This window comes from Lagenorhynchus albirostris, chromosome 3 (assembly GCF_949774975.1).
Source record: "Lagenorhynchus albirostris chromosome 3, mLagAlb1.1, whole genome shotgun sequence".
NCBI lineage: Eukaryota > Metazoa > Chordata > Mammalia > Artiodactyla > Delphinidae > Lagenorhynchus > Lagenorhynchus albirostris.
The window spans coordinates 102847970-102870438 of record NC_083097.1 but is presented as its reverse complement, the minus strand read 5'-3'; the positions used below and the strand labels follow the sequence as shown (position 1 = coordinate 102870438).

At 42.8% G+C, this 22469-nt stretch overlaps 1 protein-coding gene across 2 annotated transcripts in view; it reads left to right on the top strand.

Annotated features, from left to right (window-relative positions):
- ZNF608 (zinc finger protein 608) overlaps positions 1-22469 on the top strand; it is a 98437-nt gene that overhangs the window by 18356 nt on the left and 57612 nt on the right. The gene's annotated exons all lie outside the window — the stretch shown is intronic.

Sequence of the window (22469 nt, the reverse complement as noted above, 5' to 3'; positions counted from 1 at the left end):
TATTCTTTCATTCATTCCTTCACGCAGCACATATTTTTTGAACACAGATTAAATGGCAAGCACAGCCTGGGTCCTGGAGATACAGTCAGCAACAAACAAAGTCTCTGCTCTCACGACCCTTATATTCTAGTATATTTGGGACAAATAAAGATATTTTGCTTGGTGTGAAGTGCTGTAAGGGAAAATCAAGCAGGAGGAGGTAGAGAGGGATGTGGAAAAGGAGAGTTGAGGATCTGTTTACACTTGAGTAGGGATGTGATAGCCAGTGAGGAGGAGCCATGTGACTCCCTGGGGAGAGAACTTTCTAGACCAAGGGGACAGCCTGTGAAGGAGCCTGGAGCAGGGAGTGTGTTTGGTGTGTTGCAGGAGACACCAGGGTTGCTGGAGCAGCAGGAGGGGTGGATGAGAGGGCAAGGAGGTGAAGTTCAAGTGGCAGCAGTCAGGCCAGGCTCCAGGGATCCATGAAGAGCTAAGTAAGACTCAGAGATGGGGAGGGATCGGTAGTTTTGAGCGGCGGCGGGCCAGGCTGTGGCTTAGGCCACACAAGGATCTCAGTGGGTGGGGATCTAGCCTAAGCTTAACTTCCGTCCCTATTCCTCGAGTCTTTTGACTTCATTCTAGTTTCTGAGTGGTTAAGGGAGATGCGGGGGTGGGGGGTGGGGGTGGGGCGGGCGGTTATCTCACGATTTTATCAACTGATTTCAGGTGCAAGATCATAAGTGTAATATTTTTTTCCCCAGAGAATGGACAAAATGGCACCTTCCTCAGAAGACATTAAAAAGGGACTGTTACTTTCCCCAGAGCGAATGTTTACCGGATGTCTCTAGTTGTGTGTATACGCACACACACTATTGTATGAAATAGTTGATCATTACTAAAATTACTAACAACAGAAATTTAAAATGATGAAGTCATAGTATAAATAGAAATTCTAATTTTTTTTTTCTTGCATGCCATTGGAGTTCTTGTATGCTCCCCTGGGGGTTTAACATGCCTCCTACTTTGGAGACTGATCTAGGGCCCTAAGAAACCAGTTGTATTTATTAAAATACTTTAAATTTGACCTGAAGTTTAAAAAGCAGTACATAAATTGTTAAGCTGTATGCAAATATTATATAATGGAAAGTAGATTTTACTTCCCCTTTAGACCTACTCCCCAGGGTCAACTACTTTGAACAGTTCTGTATGTCTTTCTTGAAATAGTTTCCATGTGTTCAAGCATGTATATTTATATATCTTGTTTCCTTATACAGATCAGAGCATAGTAAAGAAACAGATCTGCACCTTGCTCTTTTCACATAACTCTGTGTCTTAGATATTATATGTTCCCTTTCTATCTTTGATTCCATAATTTATTTAACTGATCCTCTGCTAATAGCATTTAGGTGTTCTAGTCTTTTTTTCTAGTTACAGAAGGCTCTGGTGAATCTCATTTTGAATGCATTTCAAGATTGTCCCCGAACTTGATTTCATCAGGTGTATTCCCACCAACAATGGAACATGAAATGCGTGTATTTGTACAATTTAATGCTGTGAGTTCTGATTTTTTGGCTTTAACCTGTGATAGATAGTAGTCCTTTTTAAAAATTTGTACTTTTTATGTTTACAAGCCATTGTATCTCCTACATATTGAGAGTTTATAATAAGCTCTGAGTAATTTTCTAATGAGTTTTTGGTCATTTCTTATCGATTTTAAAGTAGTTGAGTGTATATTAGTTAAATATACTTTTTTTCATGTTTTACAAATATTTTTTCATGTGCTTACAATTTTTTTTTCCCCTGTCTCTTCGTTTGTCTTTTGATTCTGTTTATGCTAGTTTTTTTTCCCCTGTGTAAATATCTTAAATTGTGTGGTTAGGTTTATAATTCATTTCTTTTTATGGCTTCTGGTTTTTGTACTGGTGGAGAAAGATCTTTCTGCAAGATTATTAAAAAAATCTTTTTCTTGTACTATTTTGATGGTAATTGGCAATCTTTATAGTTTTCAACTTGAAGGTGAACATGATTTCCATCTTACTGGCTTTTGGGGTTTATATTTCAATGTAAATAATATTTGACCCAGTATCCAAAATCCTTGAATCAAAGACATTGTTTCTTAATCAGAGCTGTATGTCTGGATCACCTGAAGAGTGCTTAATTTCTTTCCTTTCCCCAAATGCCCTGTCCCAGGTCCCCTACCCATTTAGTGGGGGGAGGGGGCTTCTTTGGGTGCGTTTAGAAAAAGCTTCAGATCGCTCATTTGAAGAAGTCTTTTTGGGAGAGCAGGAAGGACTCGTGATTTGCAGTTCCAGCCCTAGGAATATTTAGAGCCTGGTAAACACCCTTGCTAGTGTTTCTTAGACTCCTAGAGCAAAGGCATGCCTGCGCAGTGAACTACTTAATAGTAAAGATGGCCATGGCTTTGCTTAGTTAACCATTTGGTTTGGGCAGGAGTAAACTGCCTCACACGTTTTGAGTCTGTATGAAGCATGCACTTGGAGTAGGTCATCTCACCTGATCCGCTGGGCTTCAGAAAATTGCCAGGTTGCTATCGTGTCCTCTTAGTCAGCAGAGCATAGCCAATGAGCCCTACTGATGTTGGCCCCGTGCGCCTTCAGGTAGACTGTTCCCTGTAGCAAGTCCTTTACTCTGATTCCTGCCTGGGTCATGATCCAGGGGAGAAGCTCAGGGACTGGGGATTGAGAGACTGGGTCCCACTTGATGCTTTGGCGCTGTCTTCTTTCATGACCTTGGGCCTAGTTTCTTCTAGGACTACTGTGTTTTAGTTTCTTCTTGGACTATGTTTTCTGAGTGTCCTTTTAGTTCCAAAAGGAGTTGTAATTCTCCCCACTCCTAGTTGCTCTACTGGAGACGCGTGTATTTGATTTCTACCTCTTCTGTTTCCCCAAGCCTGAGACCTTGGAGGGCGCGGGTAAGTAAGGGAGTAAGTAAGTAAGTAAGTAAGGGAGACCTTACTTACTTTGATCTCCTCAGCATCTAGCACTGTGCCTGATTCTAGGAAACGCTTGGTAACTGCTTGCTGACCTGGCTGCTCTCTTACTAGGGTTGTAGAGAGAGGAGGGCCTTGAGCCAGGCTCCACAGGGTCCACGTCTTCTATCTTTCTTCCATGCAGAGATCATAGGCAAAAACGTTGCTGGGAATTATCTGGATTTTGGTATATCTTGCATTTATGTGGCGTTTTTCATTCTCTAAAGCACCATCATCTGTATATAATCGGTTATATCGCACCGGCCTGCCTGGGTCTGCTAGAGCGTGTCTGTTGAATTTTAAAGATAAAGATGCTTTACCCGGAAGAGTTATGCTGTGTCAGAATAACAGATTGCTGTGGCATCCTGTTTGTGGCAGATTTTTGTCTGATGATTTCTTTGTCACCTGCAAAACCCTCAGGGCAAGAATGGAAGGCTACTCCTAACAAAAAAGTCATTATTCAAGTGAGAGAGAAGTGACTATTATAGCTTACAGCTTAGGCGTGACCTTAGGAAAATTGTTTAAACTGAGTTAACAATCTAACTTTGGGGAAAAAAAAAAAAAGCCACTTCCGGAGTTTGGAGTGTAATAAGATCTTAGGAACTCAGGGATGAATTTGGCCCCTTTATCTTTGGTGAAATTTGTCTAAGAACTTGGAGCACAGCCTGTTCTGACAGCTTTGGTGTATATTCATTGATTGTAATCATATGTCATTCATAGTCATAACTGTTGTTAAATAGAACAGTGGTTTGATTTTTACCTTGAAGTTGCCTATTAAACTCAACATGTTATTAAAAATATATTTTTCAAAATAAATGCACTTGCAAATATACATTTAATAGACTGAGACTCTATGTGTTTCTTGTGAAAGACTTTTTCTTCTCTTCCAGTGTTGCTGTGTTAGGTGGCCAGGGCACAGTTGTGGTTAGTTACTACGAGTTCTAGAGTTTCTGACAATAAGAGAGCTTTGGCTGGAAAACTGCTAGAGAAAAGAAATCTCATAATCACAGGTGAAAAAAAAGATGATGATGCCCATAACTGAAAACTGTAACATCTTTTGGAGTGAGCTTCTAATGCAGCATCGATAAAGCCGGGGAATAGTTTCTTTTTCTGAGGACACCCCCCTACCCCCCCAAGTAAGTTTCCCAGGTGCATTATTTACTCAGAAGGCTATTTCCTTTCTAATATCAAAAATGCAATCAATAATTATTAGTCTTTGTACAGCGCCTAGCATCTTGCTGCCCAAGGAATGTTTGTTGAAGTTATTAATACCTTCAATTATGTTTAAGTACTTCTAAAGCCATATCCTGTAGGTTTTTATGACAGCCTTCGAAGGTTGTCAGAGAACATGTTACAGTTCTGGTTTTATAGGTGAAGAAACTAATGCAGTGCCTTTACCTTTGCAAACATGTATTGAGGATGCACTATAATGAAATAGAAGGATGGCTCTTGCCCTTGACTTTACACTAGGTCCATGCTTCTTAAGACTATTCTAGGTTATGATTTTATTGAGCATCTATGGACTCTCTCTCTGGGAAAAAAAAAAAAAAGAAGAAAGTGCGCCTATGTGCAAACATAAACCTTTGCTTCTGTAATTACAGGGTTTCTCGGACTCCACAAAGTCTTTGAACCCCAGGTAAAGAATCTTTGATTTAACAATTGCTTGTCAGCAAGCCCTTGAATTAAGTAACTTACTTAGGGACCAAATAGCTGGGCTCCTAAGAAGTGACAGGGACCCCATACTTCTCTTTTCTCCCCTAATGATTTTTCCTACCACCCCATGCTGATTTTGAAATGATAAGCAGCAAATGAAATATTAGGAAAACACTCTGTAAATATAGAGTGTTTTACAAATAAAAATGCAAACAGGTCTCTCAGTGGCAGGGGAAATCCAGGCCATGCATTTTGTAGTGTGGCTTATGTTCTTGTATTAGGGAGCCTGCTGGAACCCCACTAAACCCTTAGTTGCCAACTATTTGGTTTAACCTGATCATTTACAAAGATGTAGCAGTCCTCACTGGTGTGTATGTTAAAAGCAATATAAATGAAATCAGTGCTGTGCCTGTGACATATATTTTTGCAAATGCTTTCTATGTGTGGGCTGTGAGAGCTGGCGTAATTCTAACTGCAGAAATATCAGTGGGGTTTATATCTCTCTTCCTGAGATAGCTGGAAAGAAGGAATTTAAGTACTTAGAGACCACACATTTTGATTTTTGTCCTACTTTGGTCAGAACCATGTTGATTTTGAAGCAGCTCATTAATGCGCAGGGTAGTACTAGTTGTTTCTCTTAGTTAATTAAATTTTGTTGGCTGGTGGAAGTAGAAGAAGAATGTGAGGTTTTACAAAATTTCTGATTGGGTAGAGACAAAGTCAATGGATACTTCTCCATGCATACTGTTAATAATTTAAAAATAATTCACTAATTCCACAGTGACCCCATTTGTTTCATTCCAGTACTTAAAAAAGGGACATGAGGGCTTGCCTGCCTTTCTTCACGAAATAGCTGTTTTACAGACCCTTACAAGTTCCCATATGTTAGTGAAAAACATTTCCCAAGAAATTGGCAGCTTTGCACTTTGTAGCTGATGCCAGCTGCTTCCTTGGGCCAATTCGACAGAGAGGAGAAGGGAAAAAAGTGCCTTGTTTTAGTGGCTGAATTACTCTGACAAGCTCTCACATTGCCCCTCCTCTTATTAATATTCTTTTTGATGTGAGCTTGTAAAACAGAGGATTGGCTGTTAATCTCCAGGATCTCAAGGGCTTTTGGCAGTGGCCCATAATTGATGTGTTCACATGGCTGTTGTCTGACTACTAATGATTAGACAGCAGTGTTATCTACCAGCTACATCAGTGTTGCTTATAAATCACACTTGATAAACTGCAGTTTCATTTCTTCAAAGCATCCCGACGTGTCTTCATACTTTGATAGAACTGCCAGAGGCATCTCGCGATTCTCTGACAGCTTAGATTAGGTTTATTTTTCATTTCTGTTTGACAAAATATTAGACTTTCTAACGCATGAGAAAGAGAATGTGTTTGTTCCTCTCACCAGGCCCTTGGAGAATGATAGGCAGAGAAAGATAACCTGCTGTCAGTGGGAAGATGTACAGGTTGGGGTCCCAGGTTGTGTTTTCGCCTTAGGTACTCACGCCTAGGGGGATGGAGTGGGACCATGCCTGTTGGAGCTGTGACACTCTGGAAGAAGAAGGGAAGAGGCCGCTGGGGAGGAAGTCCTCAGAATGTGTGCCTCTGCTCAGATTGTGACATGGCGGGGGTCGGCCATCTAGAGCTGTGAGATTGCACTGTCACTGTGCAGTCACAGTGTGTGTTGACCCCATGCCTCGCGGTATGACTGCGCTCTGTACAAGGGCAGGAGGGAGCAAGAAGCTTTTACTAGGGGAAGAGGTAACTGCCACAGAAATCATATCTGTTGTCCTCCTTCACTGCCCATATGGCAACACTTCACTGGCCCAACACACACCCAGAGTCCCCTCTCTGCCCAGAGTCCTGGGCTCTGCAGGGGTGAAACCAAGTTGCACGTTGCATGTGCACAAGGAGCTTAGATGGGGAACCTCTGCTGAGTCTTGGGCCTTTGTTCTGCTATAAACTCCTGTGTCCTTGAGCTAACTTTCCTCATCTATAAAACTAAAAAAAAAGGAAGACTAATTTCTACCGTAGCTTTACATATCCTTGGGGGCTGTGTTATTCCAGAGCCCCTTAAAATCTTTTTGTTAACATTAGTTAATTAATCTTCACTTAAATTTTGAGATGAAATATTAGATTTCAAAGGAGTATTTGTAATTATTTGTGATTTTAAGAACTGGCTTTTTAAAAACTGGTTTTTAAAACCACTGCTTTTAAGAGACAGTTATGTCGGCTTAAGGTGTGTCAGAGGTTAAATATTTTATCAAACTACAGTTTTTATTCAGAATAAAATTATGTGGTAAAGATTGGGAGGAGAGTTTTTTTTAATTAATTTTTGGCTGCATTGGTCTTCCTTGCTGCGTGTGGGCTTTCTCTAGTTGCTGCAAGCGGGGGCTGCTCTGTTGTGGGGTGTGGGCTTCTCATTGCAGTGGCTTTTGTTGTGGAGCACGGGCTCTAGGCGCGTGGGCTTCAGTAGTTGCGGTGCACGGGCTTAGTTACTCCGCGGCATGTGGGATCTTCCCGGACCAGGGCTTGAACCCGTGTCCCCTGAATTGGCAGGTGGATTCTTAACCACTGTGCCACCAGGAAAGTCCCAGGAGCAGAGGTTTTGTTAATAAATTGTTAGAGTTTAAAGAGTTACCAGAGTTCTAGAATATAAGAAGGCGTGAAGAACACACTTAATACCAGATCTATCCTAAACAAATTCCCCCAGCCCACCCCACTAAAACAAAACAGAAGTCACATAAGATATCAAAGTGTTTCAGTTATTATTAAAGATATTTAAAGTGGTTGGTTAAAACAACTGTTTGATAGATGTGCTTTTTATACACTATTTGATATTTTATGTACATAAAACAGTTTTCTCCAGTTTAGTTTCTTACTTGAGTCCTGACTTTTTTTTTTTTTTGCGTTTTGGGGGCCTCTCCCTGTTGTGGCCTCTCGCGTTGCGGAGCACAGGCTCCAGATGAGCAGGCTTAGCGGCCATGGCTCACGGGCCCAGCCGCTCCGCGGCATGTGGGATCTTCCCGGACCGGGGCACGAACCCGTGTCCCCTGCATCGGCAGGCGGACTCTCAACCACTGCGCCACCAGGGAAGCCCATGTCCTCACTTTTGATAAGTGTTAGCATTGAAGAATAAAGATGATTAATAAGCTGCTTATCTTAAAATGATTTGCCGTTGAAGAAAATGCCCTTTTTATTTTTATTAATTTTTACTTTATATTGGAGTATAGTTGATTTACAATGTGTATTAGTTTCAGGTGTACAACAAAGTGATTTGGTTATACATATATCTATTCTTTTTCAGATTCTTTTCCCTTTTAGGGTATTACAGAGTGTTGAGTAAGCATTTCCTGTGCTATACAGTAGGTCCTTGTTGATCATCTATTTTATGGAAATGCCCTTTAAAAAAAATTAAACAAAACAATTTAAATTATTTTGGTTATGACTATTAGATTTTAATGCTCTGTGGGAAAAATTCGTGATTAACTTAGAGAAGATAGTCTTTCAGTGATGTAAATGGATGCTTCATTTAGTTTTGATATATAAAAGAATAGTATTAGAGTTTCTAATGTAGCTGTAAAATACAAAAAAATCTATTAAGAGGTGTTGAGTCTTTTTGAGCATATAAAATATGTATGCATATGTAAGAGCTATATGTTAATATTAAAAATAATTGGAATATTTTAAAGATTTTTGATACCATATTTAAATAATTTTTTTAAAAAGCAGTGTATGTATATTATCTGAGTTTTATGAAGCTTGTTACCATTATGGCAAAAATAAGTATGCGCTTTTTAATTTTAAAAAGGTACCAGTTCTTCTTGACTGATGATTTAAATCATAATTCAAATCAACTAGATTTAAATTTAGCTTAGTCTAATGCTAACTCTCTTTGCAGGTGTTTAGCAACTGACTGGAATTTACTGTACTATTAAGGGATAGAGTACTAGAAATATACATTTTAATATAAATATGGAAAGTTCCATTGCCCACAGGGTGCTTATTGTTTGGTATTCGTGTATAGAATATGTCCTCCATCATTTGCTTTGTGTTGGGGGATGCATCATACACGAATTTCTTATTCATTGGTTACATATCCACTAAAAAGTGCGGCTACCTTTTTATATACAGGTAGCAGGTATATGTGTATATATATATATATATATATATATATATATACAGGTAGCAGGTATATATATTTTATATAAAATACCTGTTTATTTTGGAGCCGATCTCTTATGGTTCTATGCGAACAGGATTTAGAGTAGGTACTCTTTGGTAGGTATGAGATTGAGTGAATTGCCCCTAAAAATTAGGCTTAGTAATTTGTTGTAGCCATCTAAAATGTATCCTGAAATAAGACACATGGTAAAATTAAATATTCTGGAAATACGGTTGCTAAGATAGTGTGACCCTGTCTCCCACCCTCTGCTAGCCTTCATTGCTTTTCGACACCAGAGAGTAACTAACTGGATTAGTGAGTGTGATAGTATACTTTTTAAAATTTATATTTGTGCTTTCTTTTGAGACCGTTTTCAATTTAGTTTGATTCTTGAAGTACCCCTATGAAATAGCTAAGGCAAGCATTCTTAATGCCATTTTGTGGACGCTAATCCTGATTTCATTATTAGAATTAAGATTCCTCCCAGGACACCAGTTTCTGGAAGGGGAAAAATCATTGTTTCTCCCAAATCAAATCAAATCATATACCCGATTCTAAGTAACTGTAAATGTTTGATTATAGATTTATCTCCAGATATTTTGATGTTTTTCATTTCATTTGAAAAACCTTCCTCTGGTTTCCAGAGACCATAGGAGCAGGTTTTTAATGTGTTGGTTTAGCCATGTGACACACTGAATAAGTTCTGAAAACGTTGCTTTTGTGGTTTTGGTGGAAACTGTGTGTGGATGACAGGGGCCGCTCATGTTGTCTGAGCGCTTACTACAGGATGAGGATGATAAGGGCTTGATTTGGGTGACCTCATTTCATGTGTACATTACATTAATTGCAAATTGGTAACATTATACACTGCAATCCCCACTTTATAGGTGAGGAAACTGAGGCTTAGCAGAGTTAAGTGAAATTGTAAGATGATGCAGCTAGTACGTAAGTGATCTGAGAGTCAAACACAGAGACTTATTTGTGACACACACGCTCTTACTCAGTTTAGAAGTGTTAGTGGGACACTTGGCATGAGACGTTGACCTGTCCGTTGTGATACTCTGTGAGAAGTGGCTTCTGGAACTGATGATCCTAGTTGTCCCATTTATGACTAGACTTCTGGATAAAAGAACCCAAGTTTTTGGGATCGCTTGATTCATTTCTAGCTCCCAACCAAATGTATTTGAGAATCATAATTTCATCTCATTCACTGGCTTAAGCCAGTGAAAATTAAGATAAAATATCCTGGTTTTCAAGATTAAAAATATGACCCAAAACACATTGCAGTTACACAGGATGCTTAAGATTCCTCTACTGGAATAGAGAGGTATAATTGATCGACAGTGTTGTTATTTCAAAAAACTTGACTTGTGTGTAAGCTCTGTGCAGGGAGGGATCTTGGCTGTCTTGGTTATCGTTATGTTAGTGCCAAGCTGTCATAATAAAGAGATGTTCAATAAATATTTATTGAGTTTTTAAAGTCATGACTGCTTAAGTTAGAATTGAAGTGTACCTCCTGTGTCTCTTTTGTGGGTTATGACTCCTGATTTTTGATGGGAAAGCTAAGCATAGTAGTATATTAATTTTTTTTTCTTTTTCCCTCATTCAGAAATGAATCTATGCGCTTACTCCTTATTCCTGTACTTCTTCCTGCTTCCCTTTTTCCCTTCCTTCCTGATCTTTTCCAGCACCCCCCATCTCATCCCTTTTCCCTCTCCCTGGTAACATTCGTTGGAGTCCACCGGTGAACCTAAGTGACCTATTGAAAGGACCAACATTTCCCGTTAACCCAGAGCAGGGGCCAGCAAACTTTTTCTGTAAAGGGCGCATAGTACCTGTTTTAACCATGTGGGCCCAGATGCAAAATCATGGATAATATGTAGGTCCTTACATGATGAGGGAAGGAAACAATCTCTACAGATTTTTTTTTTAATTGATGAAAATTAAAATCTAATGATAGTAATTGAGTACAGTTCGTTTGTAATACAGGTCTACTAATGAGAAGAATGGAATTCTCTTTTTATGGGGGAGGTGATAACATTTCACTTCATATGGGTTCAGAGTTAGTGGTTGTCATCATTAAATTGATTGTAACATTTCATTTTTAAAAAACATGCTTAGCTTGTGGGCGGTACAAAAAATTGGCAGTGGGCCAGATTTGGCCCAGTGGCCTTTGTTTGCTGCCCCTTGAACTAAAGACATCCCAGGCAGGGTACACTGTTCCTGATATTCTTCCTCTGTAAAGGATCGTTGCCCGGAGACTGGCAAGGCAGGGTGTTCACATTGGGGGAACTGGGACTTGCAGGCTGGGAGCAGGAATGTAGGCAACGAGGGGACGTGTTTTTAAAGGTACCAGAGTAGGAAGATAGAAGGGAAGGCAAGCGAGTTTACCTCTGCTTAGGGTCTGGCAGTGATTCTCAAGGGGAGGTGCCTTGGACCCTTCAGGACATCGTTTGGGGAAGGGCAGGGTCAGGTGGGGGCAGTCTGAAAAAGCCTACTCAGAACGCCCACCGGTTTTGTGATAACAGCCTCCTGAAGTGAAGGTCTCATCATCATCTTGGCTGCCAGTGACCCACAGAGATGGCAGCAGGAGCTGGCATTTGGGGATGAAATCTGGGTTCTCGCAGATCAAGTCATCTGATCTACAGTCATGGTGGCTGCAGTCATGGTGTTGAGTCATTATTTCTTCACCTGGATTGAAACGGAAGGTTCCAGAGAGGTATAGGGCCCACACTGTGGGGCTGCCAGCGGCTGTTAGGGTGAATTTAAGGGCTTGCTATTAAAAAGCTAGCAGTCTTGCTCTTCTGGTAGTTGGGGACGCGAGGCCCAAGCCAGCTCCCCAAGGGTGGGCACTGTCTCCCCTTGACTGCTCTTTGGTGTTGGCCACCAGACCTCCGAGACCATGGTGACCTTGGACCCTCTCTTCTTTGGTTTTGGTCACTCAGCTCTCCCCTGGTTTGCTGTGACCTCAACAGACACGCCGCCTGCTCTCTTTCTGCCCCATCAGTGTTGGGGCCTGCAGGGTTCTGGCCCTTCTCTTCGTACTTTTCACATTTCCCCTGAGCCGTCTCGTCCTCTCTGCTGGCTTCACCACTTTCTCTCTGCCAGTGACTCCTCTCTAGTCTAGATAAGTCTCTGGAGCTCCACACCGTTCTGTCCGTCCGCGTGATAGACATCGCCCCTCCACCCTCCGCCCATCCTTCCCATCCCAGGGAGTGACGCCCTGAGCCCCTGAAACAGAAACCTGGAACTGGTCCTCGAGCCTCCCCGCTTCCCCACCTTGCAGAGCATGGCCTCTCCCCCGACCCTCTCCACGGCCGCACCCTCTTCCGTGAGTGACTCTAGTAGCTTCCTAACTGTCCTCCTTTCCTCCAGTTTCAACCCCCTCACACAGCTTCCTTTTTACCACAGAAACTGTCCATCCTCCCATGCCCCCACTTTCATATGCTCACCGCTCTCTGCTAACTTGGCAGTCACCCCCCAAATTCTTATCCTGACCTGGGCTCTTCACGAGCTGTCTGTTTCTCCATCCTTAATGTTCCATCTTTTTCCTGACCCCCTAAGCCCCTTAACCGACTGTGCCGTCCAGCATGGCTCAGCTCTGCCCACACCTCCCGCCCTTCCCCAGGCTCAGTCCTGCAGTTCCTTCAGATCCACCTTGAACACTCCCTGCCCCACCCCTTGGTGCTCCCACAGTGCCCTGGGCCTGACTGACCACCGCAGCCCTGACCCTACACTGCTCTGCAGCCACTGTTGGTCTCCCCAGCGTCCTCGGGGCCCCCTAGGGCTCACGGAGCAATGCTTGGTACGTGGTGGCACTTGGCCACCAAGATGAGTGAACGACTTCCCCACTGGTGAGGGAGCTTTAATCAGCAGCCCTTGTAAAGAGGAGGACACAGGGTCAATACACCATCTCCCATCACACACACTAGGTCCCACGCAGTAACACGTTGGCTTGTTGATTTCAGGACCTCTGCACAAGGAGTTGAAATAGTCTCAATCACGTGCCTTCTCCCTTCTGCATTAGCATTTGTTTCCTTTTATTCTAAAGTGGAGTGGCTTAGCATCCTTTTTATTAAAAACTAGTTTTTAAAAGAATTATGAAAGTAGTACATATTCGTGTTAAAATTCATGCAAGCACAGAAGGCTATAAAATGAAAATCGATCCCTCCCCATTGCCCCGCATTTTTTTATACGGATTAAGTTTCTAGAAGGATGCATAAGAAACTGTTAGAAGAGAGGATCTCCCTGGAGAATGACCTGTTGACTTTTAAAGTCTGACTTTTCCTTCTGTTCTCGGGAGGGAAAACAGAATTCTGGGCCTGTGGGCAGCTTTTTTGTCGGGGTTTGGGAGGGTTCTGTGAGAAGAGAACTTTAAAAGTTTCAGTAATGGTACAAAGCTTGGTAGAGGGCATGGCAGCCCTCACTGGGATAGCCTGTGGTCTCTTCTTTTGCTCCTGACCTTGCGAGGTAGCCTACCTCTTAAGACTTTAGTTTCCTTAGTTTATAAAATCAGACGACAGAGCCCACTCTTGCCTTTCGGTAGAGCTGAAATAAGAATGAACGTAAAAAAAACAAAAAAAATCCAAAAAAGGATAAAAAAAAAAGAATGAATGTGAGTGTCTCCAGGGTGTCCTTGAAGACAGGTATGGAGGTGGCTGGGGGAGCTTCGTGATTTTCTTTCGTTCTGTAATCGTCCATCTCTGTGATGAACTATGGAGAGCTTTACTTAGTTGTTTGATATGAAATTAAAATTTCAAAGTTTGCGTTAAGAGAGTGATGGCTGTTTTGAATCAGTGTTTGGAAGTTATGGAAGGATGAGGGATAAGATGTTGATGATGCAGACTGAGCCTCTTAGACCTGAATTTATGTGAGCAGCGTTTAGGTTTTGCAGGGAGGGAATGGTACCAAGATAGTATGCTGGGCAGGATGTCACAGCTGCCTCCTTCCGTGGCTGGCCCACCCTGCTGTGGAAAGCGGGGCTTTGACCCTTTCCGAAGTGCAGTCTTAGTTCCCTTAAGGTGCGACTCAGGCACTTCCTTGTTTGAACTTGTTATGACCAGCATGTATTGTGTCCATAATTTAAGTGTCTAAAATATTCGTCGAAAATATTCCTTTTAGGTGGTTGCAGGTGAGATTCTCTACTATAAAGAAAAGAAGTGCTGTTAGTTGAGAGGATTAGGAATAAGGTGATTTTTCTTTTTTCCCCCAAACAGCCTTCTCTTTCGTTCTTTTCCCTTCCTTTTTCCCTTCTTTAAATCATATCTGTGTCCAGAGATGGTTGAGGATGATAGACCTCCAACCTTTCCCTGATTTCAAGGGGAAATTGGGGTCATGCAAAGACAGGCAGTACATTGATGGCCAGTATCTACGAAGATACCCAGTAGTCAGGGATTTTGAAATTGATTTCCTTGCTGATACAGGTGCACCCACGTGAAGCAAAATGCAGAGTTAAAAATTCAGAGTTTTACCTCTGGGCCTCCTTTTTTTAAAAGTTTCACTGTTAGGATTGGGGGCCAGATCTAATTGAAAGAAATGGGATTTGTGTGGAACTCTTCAGGAGTTTAACTTTATACAAAGTAAAGAGACTTGTGAAAAGGATTAATCCAAGAAGACAGACTTTTTCAAATAACTTTTACCACTGCCTCCTTTGGGTGTGTGTGCGTGTGTGTTTAAGTGTCTTTGGAAATAGGCAGGATGTGAGGAAATCAGAGAACCCTTACGAACAAGATAGGAAAACACTGATCCTTTCCTGCTGTTTAAAACATGCCCAGCTTGCTGAGCAGTGGAAGATGTCACCGACACTTTTAAAACAGGTGAAGGATCTGTCGCTCAGCAATAGGACAGATTCTTTTTTTTTTTGCAAAGAACACAAATGAGGCTAAGTATGTGACAACTGCTGTGGAAAGTGCCTGAGGCTGCGTCCCCATGTCCCCTCCACCTCCGCTTTCCTGTGGAACTCAGCACAGCTGATGGAGGGCCTTCTAGGGGAGAATTTGGTTTGGCTTCAAAACAGCAATCAAAGAACTTAAGACACTGAGTCTGGAGTAGTTGAATTACACTGTCTTTCCACACTCAGTACCTTCTCTTTTGCTTTGAAAAATTGTCATGGCTAGAGAATGAAGTTAAGGATCGTCACTGTGGTTTAAAATATATTTTACACCTGTGGCTGGCCCGTGTGTGCCTCTGCCTCGTGACCTGCACGTATGGAGTCACTTCTGGAGTGACACGCTAATAGTCAGCGACCTTCCCTTGACCACCCCCCGCAAGCAGCGCCACAGAGACCCTGGGTTGGCATTCTGCGACTTCAGCATGGCTGAGGTCCTGGTTGGAAAGAAAGCATCCGTCTCGGCCCCCTGGGCCAGAGCCCTGTTTCAGCCCCAGGCTGAGTCCTACCCGTTCAACGGAGAAGCTTTTAAAAGCACTTGAACAGCTAAAAAGTACTTTGGCTTTTTATTTGGGGCGGTCTCTGGTCTTTATACCTGGGGATGAGAAAATGAAAAGAATGGTATGAGTCCCAGTCATTGTACATAGCTGTTGCTTTTGGAGTCGGATGATTTAAAACAATAACAACAGCAAAACAAAACCTGAAGCAGCCGCATAGCACAGGGAGATCAGCTGGGTGCTTTGTGACCACCTAGAGAGGTGGGATAGGGAGGGTGGGAGGGAGACGCAAGAGGGAGGGGTTATCGGGATATATGTATATGTATAGTTGATGCATTTTGTTATACAGCAGAAACTAACACACCATTGGAAAGCAATTATACTCCAATAAAGATGTGTAAAAGCAAAACAAAACAAAACCTGAGCTTTGGTTTCCATGAGGTTTTTAGTTGAGGTTTCTGGAGGGATGGCAGTATTTGCTTGGACACAACGAGGTACACCATTCTGAACTAGGTGTTGAGAAAAGTGAGCAGATGCGTGCCTTCTAACATGCAGAAAAGGGTCAGAAATTACCTGGGGAGGTAGGTTTCAAACATCTTGTGTTCTCTTTTACAATGAGAAGAGTTTCTTTTGCCGTTTGACCAATGTGGGTTCAAATTCTGGCTCAGCCGCTGACCCTAAGTTACCTTTTAAGTTTAAGTTTCTTATTCCTCATCTGTAAAGTACTTTCAGTCATAGCCTGTGAGGACTGAATGGGAGAATGCCCAGTATAATCCCTCCTGTGTTATATGTGTTAAACAGTAGCTACTGATGTCATTAGTGGTTTTACAAGAAAGCCCATGGACTTGGAAATCAGAGAGGTTTGGCCTTGAATTTCAGCTCTTTGGGTAAGTTGCCCATCCTCCGAGATCTTCAATTTCTGCTTCTATAAAATGGGGACATAATGAGTGTCAAAGGAGATAGACAACATATGGGGGCCTGGTGCACAGTCGGCCCTTAGTAAGAGTTTGCCCCTGTTGTGTGGCGGCAAGTTGTAGAGCATGCATTGCCCTGATCACAGTTCTAGACGGAAAAGTCTTCACTACATGTAGGAAAGATAGACTTAGGAATGACGGAAATACAATTGTTGCAGTTGTGTCTGACAGGGATGGAAATGTACCCTTGACGAATCCTTTTAGGGAAAAGATGGGTGCTTAAGGAAACCATTTTTTTTAACATCTTTATTGGGGTATAATTGCTTTACAATGGTGTGTTAGTTTCTGCTTTATAACAGAGTGAATCAGTTATACATATGTTCCCATATCTCTTCCCTCTTGCGTCTCCCGCCCTCCCACCCTCCCTATCCCACCCCTCCAGGCAGTTACAAAGCACCGAGCTGATCTCCCTGTGCCATGCGGCTACTTCCCACTAGCTAGCTACCTTACGTTTGTTAGTGTGTATATGTCCATGACAGGAATAAAGACACAGACCTACTGGAGAACGGACTTGAGGATATGGGGAGGGGGAAGGGTGAGCTGTGACAGGGCGAGAGAGAGTCAAGGAAACCATTTTTTAAGCTCCCTTGCTCTACTCATGAAGCAGTGATGTCAGGCAGAAAGGGTAGTTAAAATGCAAAGTGATAGACTGTGCCAGTGGTTCCCTTTAAAGAGCTGTGATTTCCCCTACACGAAGTGCAGTCTCTGTCTGATGCTTTTTAAATTAAAGAGGTGACTGTGGGCAATCTCATAAAACAGCCAAATACCAGGATATGGAGAAAATGTGAGCATTAAGTAACTGTGCCCTGGCGCGCTCATAGAAGGTAAAAATATTGACTCGGAGCAAAATAATAAAACACCACTCCCGCTCTGGTTGTTGGTGACCTGAGAATCCCAGGACTGAGGGGTTAAGAGCAAGATGAGCGTGGAGATTTGTGGCAACAGATGGCAGAAACCTGGGCAGGCTCCCCAATGGGAGTTCAGACCTGCCACGGGGTGTGGGAGGGAATCTTTCCTTGAGGCTTGCCCGTCTCCAGGCTGTGAACTTCCTTCCCCTCTGCCTGGCAGCGCTAGCCCTCCCCGCAGCAGAGCCACCTGACTATCCCTTTGTTGGGTCTGAGCGGAGCCGGAGTGCCCTGCCGACCCCTCCTCACTTGCTGTCAGTTTGTGGGTCCTGGAAACCCATCACCGGCTGCCACAGTCCGTGCTCGCGTGATGCAAAGCGGCTGCCACTCACGCTCCAGCTCTGCAGCCTTCCTTGCTCATCGGCACTCAGGAAGCTCTTGAAATAAGGTGAACAGAGAAAATATTGCCAGAATCTCTCTGCAGATTTTCTTCCCCCAGTCCTCTGATTACACACCCTAAGTGCCGCTATCTGTGTAAATAACCTCTTCTTCCCCGCCTCCCTCTCCCCTCTCTGCTCCCCTACTCCCATACTCTTAGGCTCTCTCGAGTGATAAATAGCCGGGCTACTGCTCAGCGTGCACCAACACCTGGGAATAATCATGCAAAAATAACAGTGAGAGACTGCCGCGCGTCTGTTCTTGACATTAACTTTCCTCAGTTTGACAGGCTGCCACCACCAGCTGTTAGACTTATGGGTCTTTCTTTTTTTTTTTTTTTTTTCCCACTGGAGATGGCTGCTTTCCTGCTTTCCTCTTTTGGGCTCTAGCTGGTTCCATCAGTGTCCCGTCAAGATAACAGAAAAGAGCTCTGACAAAGGAACAATCGCTAAAACCGGCCAGTTCTCTCTTCTGCTCTTTTATTCCATTTATTGGTATTATTTGACTAATAATTCCCCACCAGTGTTTAAATGGAATATCTGATGATTACTATTTTAGGGTACTTCCCTCCAGAAAGGTAGTTATAACTGCCTCTCCTGAATTGCCTTTGAACGTAGCAAATCCTAGCATTTGGCTTTAAAGGGCCAAACCACCTATTGTTTTCTTTTCAGTTCAGGTCTCAAGTATATTTGTAATAATAATCATCATATTGACAATGGCAATAGCTTTTATTTATTGAGGGCTGTTCCGTACTGGGCCCTGGGCTAATGTTGTTGGAATGATCTCAGGTAGTAGTCACCTTAGCAGCCAAGTGTTATTTACATCTTACAGATGAAGCCACTGAGTCCCAGATAGATCAAGCACCTTGCCAAGGGTTCTTAAAGGTTGAGATGGATTCCGTATCCAGAGACTGATCCCTGCCCCGCACTGTCTTCTACATGCTGTTTTCTTGTGCTCAGGCCACCATGGACAGCCCCTTGGACGAGGTTCTGCAGCGACACTTGTAATTTTGCTGGATCTGTATGTTGATTACTGCTACAGTCTTGCCCACTCTTGTTTTGCTAGCGGCGCCTGACACACAGCAGGTGTGTTAGTAATTATTTATTGGGTGGACATGTGATCGAGTTGAGGTGAATAAAAGGAGACTTTGGGGAGAGCAGTGCACAAAAAAAGAGGTACAGCTAGAGACGAGTAGAAGGAGACTTTCTAGAAGTGTAGGACTCATCAGGGCCCGCTATAAAGTGGGGTTGGATTAAGCCGGTGGACGGCTGCCAGATGCCAGTGTGTGAAAGGAGCAGTATTTCCTCAGGCTGAGCTTCTCAGGGTTAAGCCCTTTTTCTTATACTTTTAACACACTTTAACCGCCCTTAACCATGCATTTGGAGAGGATTATAGATTTATGTTAAACATAGGAGGATACAAAAAGGAGCTTTGTAAAAGTGGATGCAGGGTTAGAGAACTGTAATATCAGACCAGGGACTTTCTTTTTTCTTTTTCAAAGTCATTGTTTACTGAGCTGAGCACTGGGCATGAATTATCTCATTGCCGTCTTCACCACGACCCTGTGCAGGTTATTGTTACTCTTATTCCCATTTCTCAGGTCCAGACACTGAGGCTTAGAGTAGCCAGGTCATTTGCTCAGGGTCCCATGCAAGCAAGTACCACCAAGGTCAGGATTTGAAACCCGAGGTTTATCACTGCCCAAGTCCAAGTGTATGTTGCTTCCTCCCCGGACTCCCTCATGGGAACTGTTGCTGCTCTCTGTCTTAAGGAGCCTCATTGGGCGAAGAAATTACATTTCAGTGTATGATCAGTGAGTGACTGAGAAATCAGGGTGCAGTGGAGTTGACCTTTTGTATAAGGCAACAGTAACTGTTGAAGATCTTTCAAAATCCTGCGTTACGTATGGTGTCATGTGACTGTGTATTAGCTACCATGAGATACACAAGAGAACCAAAACCTTTTTGAGGGGAACTTCTCCCACTGGGGGTGTTAGCTGGTAGGAAAAAATGGCCACACTCTGAATTATTTCCCTTTCACCTCTCTTTTGTCTCTAGTGTTAGTGTACGTTGAACCCGTTCTGTGAAGGTCCTGCTTGGAGGATGCGGCTCTTTTATGCTCACCTGGGCTGCCCCTAGAGATGCTTAATTGCCCTTGCACACACAAACAGATATGGGCCACGGTTTTGTCTACAGTGAGGAAGCTGGGTTAGATGACCTTCTACCGCCAACGTTCTGTGGTCATCTCAGAAAAGCTGGAAACGCCAACTCACTGCTTGTGCCTGGGTAGGTCACTGCAGGCTGAGGGAAGCTCAGGCCTGTCAGTTGATGCCACGAGGAAGGTGGGCCCAGCATAGCATGTGAGCCAATTATTATGTTACGAGATAGTGGAAATTCAGACTTTTCCCTAATTTTTTGTGTTGGTCAACAAATGAAAAGGTTTTTAAAAGTAGCATACCTGCCAAATAAAACCTGCCTCTGGGAGTAGCTATCATTCCCCACCCCTTTTGCAGTTGGTGAGCACTGGGGAAGAGGGACCCCCAGCAGACCACGTGGGAGGTCTTTGTTCTCCACTCTAAATCCTGAAATCTCAAGGGAGAAAAGTTCCCTTTTCTACTCTCACTGATGGTGATGATGATGGGTACCTGTGGGAATGGGAGTTTTGAGCTACATGGAGGAAGTGAGTACAGCGGAAAAACTAAGAGAAATTCACTTGTGCAAGTCAAAGAGTTGAACCTTTAAAACTGTATTACCTATTGAGTTCTCCTATCAAGTTTAAGAGTTTTAGACTATTACTACATTGGGGGGCTGTTTATGGTTAAGTTCATATTTATAGTCAAACTTCTCTGAATCTTACTTTTCTCATTTTAAAACAAGCATGCACAGGGCTCCAAGGTCCCTTCTTTACATGTCATCAGCTGAACTGTTCTCATTGCATTTGAATTGTGTTAATGGAAATAAGTACAGTTAACTTGCTGGTAGGCCCAGGATACCATGGCCTCTCCCATCAAGCTTCTAGATTCTTCAGAAGCTTCATCTTTGAAATTACATAAATATCCCAAATAAGTATGTGAGTGTATCTCTATACAAATATATTCATAAGCAGAGTTATACTGAAATAGGGGTTTGGTCTAGAAATTCTGTTGTGAGAGGATTCGTCATCACTGTTAGAAGGCCAAAGAATACATTTTCCAGTTGAGGAACATGGGCCTCGGTGAGGTTAAATGACTCTCCCGAGTCACAAGCTTAATTAATGTGGGAGGTGGGGCCAAAGTCCCGGTGTCAGCACACCCTGTCCCTATAACTTCTGTTGTACGTGTTGCCCCAGGGTGTCCTGAAATTCAAAATTAGAGAGTTGATACTGAGACTCCTCACCTCATTTATTTTATTCCATTTTCTTGTGTATCTAACTGAAGCTATATTTGTTCTCTTGGAATTAATGTACGCTGTCGATCAAGGATATAAAGGATATCTTGAGAATATTGTTCCATTTTGTCTTTTCAGTTTACATGTGTAGCACCAAATTACAGTTGACAACTAACTATACAGATTAAGAGGTTGTTGGGAATCATGTGCAAAAAAAATGTGCAGGGTAGTGGTTTATAATTTTCCTTGGTCTTTTTTTTTTTCTTTTTTAAATTCTAGAAAGTGATTTCAATCTCACGTAATCTTTTAGTTGTAATAAAGACTACAAGGTTGCATTGGCTTCCCCTGTCCTCCTTAAATTTTCTTCCTCAGAACCCCTTTCTTCATTTGTCAGCTCAGTTTTTTTTGTTTTTTTTTTTTTTGCGATACGCGGGCCTCTCACTGTTGTGGCCTCTCCCGTTGCGGAGCACAGGCTCCGGACGCGCAGGCTCAGCGGCCATGGCTCACGGGCCCAGCCGCTCCGCGGCATGTGGGATCTTCCCAGACCGGGGCACGAACCCGTGTCCCCTGCATCGGCAGGCGGACTCTCAACCACTGCGCCACCAGGGAAGCCCCTGTCAGCTCAGTTTTAAAATAGGAACTATCAGTGTGAACTTTGATCCATGTTAAGCTGCATTTACACAAAAGCATAAATCACCAGATCTGGGGTTTGGGGCTGTTAAATGCTTTCCTTTCTTGGGCTCTGTGATCAAGAAGGAAGAACAATAAAAAGCATGGGGCAAAAGGAGTTTTACGGCAGCTTCGAGAGCAGGAAATTAAGTTTCTTTAGTGTGCAGTTGGATGAAGGGCTGTTCTATTGCATCTTGGATCACTCGGGCATGTGAACGTTGCTGTATCATTTTAGTGAAATGCAAACTGTAGAAATAGTTCCTACAGTCATATGAACAAGGAGCCCACACAGATGACTGCTTCAGCTGTTTATCTAGGAGCACACTTCCTCATATGACTTCTTGAAATACACTCTTTTTGTGTGTGGGGGTTTTTTTTTTTGACGAACAAAGACTATATAATATTATGTCTGTAGCCAAATGTTGATTTCTTACAAATGTTTACTGAGACTATATAAACAGACTAAGATGGCATTTTACCAGAACAACCTTCTCTGTGTCCTTTTTACATATCTAATTTGTTAGCCCAACTGATAAAACACATACGGTATCATCTCTTGTGTGTAGGTGGTGTCTCTGTGCAGCCTGAGGACATAGGTGATGTGGAATCCTGGCGCAGACGTGCTGTGTGTTTGGCTCTTTCACATTTGATAACCTGTCAGCAGGGCCAAAGCTATTCCGTAGCAGTCACAACAATGGTTAAAATGGGCGGAAGGAATGAATGAGTCTGTTGACCGTCTACCTACTTAGTACATGCATAGTCTTTGGTTTCATTATGGCCTGACTCCTAAACTTTTTGTGGTGAAGGACCCCTGTGCTTGCTCTCCTCAGGATCGGGGTGCAAAGGAGTTATTGTACCACAAGATCTTGTTTTGGCTGTCTCTTTTCAGACATAGGGCTGCTGAGTCTTGGTCCAAACTCATCAGGAATCTTTGTTGAACCACTAAAAGATTTGTGCATTGGAGAAACTCAGATTCTGTTAAGCACACGTATTTATTTCTCCATTTATATGAAT